At 31.2% G+C, this 8247-nt stretch overlaps 1 long non-coding RNA gene across 1 annotated transcript; it reads right to left on the bottom strand.

Annotated features, from left to right (window-relative positions):
• Nucleotides 1-3660: 3660 nt before the first annotated feature.
• Nucleotides 3661-7017, bottom strand: LOC134228533 (uncharacterized). Its single transcript, XR_009984017.1, has 4 exons — nucleotides 6849-7017; nucleotides 6439-6510; nucleotides 5138-5265; nucleotides 3661-3795 (listed from the first exon to the last, which is right to left on the bottom strand). It is a non-coding gene; the product is annotated as an uncharacterized LOC134228533 (long non-coding RNA).
• Nucleotides 7018-8247: the final 1230 nt, after the last annotated feature.

Below are 8247 nucleotides of genomic sequence, written 5' to 3' on the forward strand. Positions count from 1 at the left end.
TAAAAGCGGAAATATAATTATATACGTGCATTAAATACTTCAAATGTCATTTCAAATGGATAAATTTTTAGCAGCCAATCAAGAATTAAAGCTAACAAGCTCCGCCCACTTCATTTGCATACCGTTTCCCACAGCGTACCGTTCACAAAACGAACCGTTCCGTGCAAGAAGCGAAACGTACCGTCCACAAAACGTACCGTTCCGTGCACAAAGCGAACCGTTCCGTGCACAAAGCGTACCGTTCCGTGCACAAAGCGAACCGTTCCGTGCACAAAGCGTACCGTACCGTTCTCAAAACGAACCGTTCCGTTCACAAAGCGTACCGTTCCGTGCACAAAGCGTACCGAACCGTACCGTTCAAGTGGTGTAGTAGCACGGTTTAGGGTCTGTAAGATGTGTAACACATTATGTACAACTTTTAAGTTTACAAGATTTTAAGCTACCCATATTATACAATTAGACTACTTTTTCAAAGTTATGAGAAATTCTTTACAAAAATATAAATGCAAAAGATAAATGTTAGGGTACACTTTTAAAATACATTTTACATGAATCACATAAAGAACATTACAAATCATTTCTTTGTGTTTGTTTTCCTTTGGAACATCTGTGAACAAACATTCTGTTTTGTCTTTCTGATACATGAAAAGCGTCCAAAAATCATTTGAAATTGTTGTGTTAAACCCTGATATAATAATTTTAAGAGTTTCTGGTGTGTGCCCTACTTAGAAATGTTTACAATGTAACAAAGATGAAACTCATAATTTGATTTAATCAGCAATGATAAAGTCATCAGGTTTACACATGCTTTTCTGACACATCATGTACATTTTTTCTACTAGTATATCTTTGTTCACAAAAAAATGAAATCAACAGTACTTAGCATTCCATATAAAGAAATATAAACCCTAGCTATTAAAAATCTAAAAGTATATTTGTGCATCAATGCAATATGTTTAACAAAACAATCTCTTTCACTGTGATGAAAATTGTCTTTTTCATAGAACATGCAGATGAAGAACTTCTTTGGATGATGTCATTTTCACATGTAGAAAAGAAACCGAATTCAACTAAAACTAAAAGACAGTCATTAAAATTTTAAGGACATTAAAGGATGATATCAAGACCGAAGTCCAGGAATTGATAAAATTATATAATTATCATCCAAAGATGTATGTGTTTGGATTTATTTTTTAAATTCACAAGCAAATGATATGCTGCCATTTAATCTTTCAAACTTAAAAAAAAGTTCTATACTTTTGAATTAAAAATTTCAAAATCTAGAGGAGTCTTCCCAATACTTATCTATTTATGACTGAAGGTATGTAAATCACCAGAGTTGCTGTACTGCACCATTTGAATAAAAGTCATATCCACAGTCTTGACTTTTTTCCCTAAACCTTATTTCAAAACATAAATTATTCCAACCAGTCTTTATCTATGCAGTGATAATAAAATTTTAACAGACTTCTAAGGTATTACATAGTAATATTATATAACTTTGTGAAATCCCATAATCTGATTGGTCAATACGAAGTAATTATATTTTAATAATGACCGCTGAAAGCGAATAATGACTCGCACGAGCTGCCTCGTTTTCACTTTCGCTTTAGTCAAACAGTTTGCAAGTTGTAGGCGAGGAAAATTTAAAAGATATAGTAAAGAACTATATGAAGGTGAGAATACAAAACAATTATCAAGGATATCTTTTAGCATTTTTCGGGAATACTTACTACATATACCATTTCATTGTTGAATTCGACTTTTCCACTCGGCGAGCAGATTTTTGACGCTGTTTACGCGATTACGGACTCGGAGACTAAAGGAATAAAGACAAGCATGCCATGTACGATTGTATAAATAATTATAGCGTAGAAGACATCAACAGATATTTTGTCAGTGCATTTCCTTTGCAAGTGTAAATGAGTGCGATTCTAAATCTGGGGAGGGGGTACTCAATGTTTATTCAGAGATAGATACCGTGTGTTAATATTATGCTTAGTTATAGGTTAAAATTTATTACCGAAACAAGTTCCTGTGAGTAATATTCAAAAAATTCTGAAACGTTTCTACTCAACTTATTTATGGTAAACACCATCTCTGTAAACATTAGGAAGATATACATAGTACTAATACATTTGGGAAATTATTATTTATATAATATAATAAATATGGACTCAATGCACGGTCAATATGCATTAATAATGACCCAGGATGGCAGATATTGACCGAAGATACATGGAGTATATCGACCGAGGGCGTTAGCCCGAGGTCGATATACTCCATGTATCTTCGGTCAATATCTGTCATCCTGGGTCATTATAAATGCATATTGACCTACATTGAGTCCATATTTGTATAATAATCATTTATACACACTTGAACATGTACATTTGATTAACATTTCAATCTTTTCCTAAGAATTTGCACCTAATTTTTATAAAGTCTGTAAGTTATCACAAATTGTTAAAGTTACAACAACTGAAAATATAATCCAGGAGAAAAATGATCTAAAAATCTATAGAAAATCTCTGAATCTTTCTTTACTTATGATGTGAAGTTTGTAGGTTGCAAATTATTGTCAACATGTATTATTCCAACCAGTTTTTATCTATGCAGTGATATTAAGATTTTAATAGAATTCTAAGGTATTACATAGTCATAGTCTTTAAACATCCTTGAACATAGTGCATATGATTTACCAAAGAATATGCCATGCCACCCAATAAAGCTGATAAAAAAGTCTCTAGGTTATCACAAATTGTTAAAGTTACAACAACTGAAAATATAACCCATGAAAAAAAAAATGATCCAAAAATCTATAGAAAATCTCTGAATCTTTCTTTACTTATGATGTGAAGTTTGTATGTTACAAATTATTTTCAAAGGTAGTTATCTCTGAATCAATAATCTCATGCTTTGACCCTGATGAAGTGTCCTAGAAAACTAAGTGCATTACTCTAACCTGTTCTGTGAAGTAAGCATGAAGTCTATGGGATGTTAAAAAATATTCAAGATATTATTACATCACAGATTAGGGGACACTTGCATCTTTAGGGGGTCCTATTGAGACCAATTTTAAATTCAAAATAGGATACACATACACAAACAAAATGTATTTACCATTCCATGAAAGTAATAATTACAGCAAAGCTAGCTTCTAAAACATCTGTGTAATTTGTTAGGGGTTATAGAAATAAGATGAAAAATAAAAGGTTTAAATGTATACTTCTCTTACATAACAACTGTCTTCAATATGAGTTAGTAAAAAAATAAATACATATATAATAAATAATATATATAATAATATATATATAATATATATATAATAATAAAAAAAAAATAAATATAGATACTTTGAAGTTGGTGAGAATAAATTCATGTTATCAGAAAATCATGTTTTCAATACTTGATTTGACTATAGATCTCAGTTTGATAAATGGCTACATCTTATCCATAGTCAGTGTCTGACAGTAAAAGATACAATCCTGGGTCCTTTCTTTGTCATCCTGTAAAGCACAGTCAGTCTAAATTGGTTGGAAATCATATTTATCTATGTGCTTCTTAAATCCTGTTTGATTTTCTTGTTTCAGTGTTTTAAGAGATATTCATAGTCTTTGCATAATCTGATAGTCTTTCACCTGTGCTTCTTAAATCCTCCATCCACCTCCTGTTTGATTTTCTTGTTTCAGTGTTCCTAGAGAGGATATCCTGTTAGTCTTTGCATAATCTGATAGTCTTTCACCATTCTGAGAGTAGACATAGATCATTTCCATAAGCCCTCACTAGAATATCCTGGAAAATAAAAATAATGTCTTAGTTGAAAAAAAAAAAATTTGTTATGTAATATAAGCTTGATGGAATTCTAAATATAGACAAAAAAGGGTATAAATACAAGGTGTAACATCAGATTTTGACTTTTCATATTAACCATGGGTAACACCTCCAGTAAAGAAAAGAGTAAAGGAATGAGTAAAATTCAGTTTGAAAAGAGAGTTCTTTCAGAGAAAGATGTAGACAGAGGTATACCAGTTAAAATAAAAAAAAGATAGCATTATTGAGATCATTTCTCAAGAAGAATATAACCAATTATGTCCAGAAAAGGATGATCCTAATGTTGTCAGAGATTACATAGAAAGATCCTTGATTGCAGAAGAAGCTAATGAAGAATATAACCATTTATTACCAAAAGAAGGTAAGAATTACTATTACAAAATTATGTATTCTGATAAGAAAGTTTTCACTTTCATTTGTTGTGCTTTTGACCATTTTAATTGACCTTATGGTCAAGATTGTGATATATACACTCTGATAATCATTTATGATGTCTCCATGATGTTTACCTCAAAAGTTTGAATCAGGGTATTTGTGTTCAAAGAGCTGAAGAAACTATACAGACAGATCTATAATGATTTTGGAAGCATGCATATTAATTAGGGTAAAGGAGATATAACACTAGATTATTAAAAAGAAAAAGAACACAAACTCATAGAAATGATATTGAAAGTACCTTAAATGAATAAAGTGTCATGCTCCAAGGTATTATTTTTATAAACAGGAGAAGGGTTACAACAGTCCCATGCACTCATAAGAAGATCTTGGGTAATAGAAACACCAGGAAATTTTAATTCCAAACAATCAGGTCATCTTACATCAGTTATAAGGTTACAGACTTTATACATAGTCATAAGGGTCATTAAGATTTCTTTTCTGGTCATCCTAATGAACCACATTATAGTATTCTTTCCCTGTGATATAATGTTAATATTAAATGGAAAATTCAGAATTCACCAGCAATTGAAGTGAAAACTTGCTATCTTTACCAACTATGCTATTAAGGAAACTGGGGTTAACAAATTAGCCATATTTAACTTATTCTATAGATATGCTATCTTTAGCTGTTAACTATCATTTGGCACAGAAAAACTTCATACATTTTAGTTTTAAAATTTGATCATGAATTTTTATGCCTTTTCTTGTGAAGGATATCAATATGGTTTAAACATGACCATGACCACCAAGCCCTCTTTATTTAAATATATCATTTATTTATCAATTCAAAAATATAAACATGCATATGTAACAAAAAAAATAATTAATTAATAAAAGTTACAATTGTATCTCATTGAAACTTTACCTTCAAGTTTGTGTGTTTCTATGTTGATTGACTAACTGTGTATTTCCAAAGGAAGAGCAGCCAGGCTTCACTTCATAGAGAATGGATTATAGATGGTTAGGAACAAAACATATCTTCCAGGTTGAGGACTGTAAAAAATAAATTCCAGTTATTATGCTGAACTTCTTATATATGTAATGCAAAATAATATCTCTTATATATTTGGATACCTATACTCTAATCATATTAAATGTCATAAAAGTATGGTTAGGAACTTTAAAAACATATACTTTAAGCACATGACAAAAACATTCTCTCAAATTACACAGAAATGGGTTATTTAGCATAGCTAACATTAAACATATAGGTGAGTGATAACATAATCACAATCATAAACAATGTGAAACAACTTTAAGACCTACACTGTGGATTACAAGCCTTTTTCACTGGGGTAAAATCTTGCCGAAATTGTCATGGCCGCCCGAAACCCCGAACCCGACTGTATAAAAGAATTCCATGTTGATGACTGTAGAAATAAAAGCATTTTTTTTAATATGACAGAGTACTGCATGAAACAATGCATATTTAAATACAACATCTACAATGTCAAAAAAAAGATCATGAAAATATTTGTTTTTAATCTCAAAAAATTGTTTTTAACATTAACTCAGATGAGAAAAGTTCATCATGTTATTTATAGATAATAAACAAGCACAACTAATGTATTAATACCACAAAATAAAATGATTATCAAATTAATTATTTAGACACTAAAAGACTTTTTTCTTAACAGCAGATTCAATATTGGTTTAATACCTATCTGTACTGCATACAGAAAAATACATCTTTTTTAGCATATACAACATGTAGTCCTTCATTTTTTTTTTTGAAAAGCTTAAGAAACAAAAGTGAAAATGAAAATATATGTATGCCATATATCACACATATTTAGAATTAAAACAAAAAGTAAATGACTTAGGATTAATCTTTTGTAAATTCCTTCCTTTTCTCTTATTAGATTCCTAATTAATATCTCTTTGATCACCATTTAGTGAGTCTGAATTCCATGTGTAACATACATAATGAATTATGAAATTATGTCATATAATTTACACAAAAGGATTTAATAATATTCTGAAGATCCCTTAATCATGTGTTAATATATTTTAGGTTAAATAAGGGTGTGCTTATATGAATGTAAGTTAGAGATAACAGATCACATAAGTATTACACAGTCATTAAATTAACCATATAAAAATGCTGAAATGCAAAGATGACCTTCATAGGAAAATGTAAACAAATAAAAAACAAGATAAACTTACCAGAGATATCCAAATATATGCCCAATAAGTCTATCCATTAAATAATCCAGTGAAATAACATCTCAGCTGATCCTGAAAAAAAATCATACAATTCAGTGATACACAAATTAACCTCATTTTACAATGTAAGTAAAGCAATAATTTACAGATAAAAGGAACAGAAATGTAAAAGATACCATGTATTTTACCAAAATTAAGTGAATATTTTTCTGATTGAAATTCAATCATAGAATGACCCATCATACAAATATTAAATGCACTCTGAGTTACATGCAGGTTATATAACTGTAAATCACATGAAATGAGGATAAATACAGTATTTAAATTCAAAATAGAACTTTACATAATAATGATTAAATGCATTTAGATGATCTTCATAGGAAATGTAAACAAAAATAAGACAAACTTACCCGTGGGATAGGTCTGTCAGAAAGGAGATTTCAAAAATGAACACGCTCTCAACATTCACATGACAAGAATGCATCAGGATGTTTACTTCCGTGGTCATGGAGAAATTGAGCTTTATACAAGAAAAGCTTCATAACATAACAATCATCAAAGTAAAACAGAGGAAAAACAAAAGATAGTCTTACATTTTTTGAAAATCTAAGTTGACTTCTTAGAAACAAAAGTGAAAATGAAACTTTAATTTACAAGTGTATGACGTCATTTTTACAAGTGTATGACGTCATAATGCATAGGGTAGCTCGCTGACATGGATGACGTCACAATGCATAGGTAAGCATATATTTTTTTTTTTTGCACACGGCTCTAAAACAAACTTGGCTCGCTGCCAAGTATTTACCTGTGTAGTCAGCATATTTTTTGCACACGAATCGCGCCAGTATTTACCTGTGTAGTCAGCATAAAAAAAACGTAGGTAAAACGTTTTTTTTTTTTTGCACACGGCCCTAAACAAACTTGAATCGCTGCCAAGTATTTACCTGTGTAGTCAGCATATTTTTTGTACACGCCCCTAAACAAACTTGAATCGCTGCCAAGTATTTTACCTGTGTAGTCAGCATATTTTTTGCACACGGTCCCCTGACTTGAATCGCTGCCAAGTATTTACCTGTGTAGTCAGCATATTTTTTGCACACGGTCCCCTGACTTGAATCGCTGCCAAGTATTTACCTGTGTAGTCAGCATAAAAAAAAACGTAGTACCTACGTACCCATGTAAACAATGTAAGCACCCCGTATTTAGGGGATAGGATAGGTTAGGGTTTAAAAAGGGATTAGGGTTAGGAAGTTAGGGTTAGGGTTAGGGGGCTAGGGGATAGGGTTAGTTAGGGTTAGGGTTAGGGTTAGGGTTAGTTAGGGTTAGGGTTAGGGTTAGGGTTAGTTAGGGTTAGGGTTAGTTAGGGTTAGGGTTAGGGTTAGGGTTAGGGTTAGGGTTAGGGTTAGGGGACATCTAGGGTTAGGGTTAGCTATTGAAAATAGGGGGTTAGGGATTTAGCTATTGTTTTCTTTTACAGATGCAGTTAAAAAAGAATCAATATTTTGGCTGGAAAATTTAAGAAAGCTTAATCTCAAAAGTATGGGTCTAGATAATTTTTCCAATGTTTTAGTGTATTGATCACGTGATTTCTCGTTTTTCAGGTGATTTCACTTGCAAAAATGTATGGCACACAGATAATCAAAATTGTGTTAGTATTGTGCAGAAAGGTATTACAAAACCTCACTTACAATCGTTAGCATTTTCCTGAATGTGCTGAGTGCTACTCTCAGAATTGTCTGGAATCCTAAAAATTTGAATACAAAGGCAAGTTATATATTTAATAGTATTGTTTACGAAGATTTGTAAACA

Source organism: Saccostrea cucullata, unplaced genomic scaffold (assembly GCF_032062105.1).
Source record: "Saccostrea cucullata isolate Sc308-1 unplaced genomic scaffold, CSIRO_AGI_Scuc_v1 ctg5172, whole genome shotgun sequence".
NCBI lineage: Eukaryota > Metazoa > Mollusca > Bivalvia > Ostreida > Ostreidae > Saccostrea > Saccostrea cuccullata.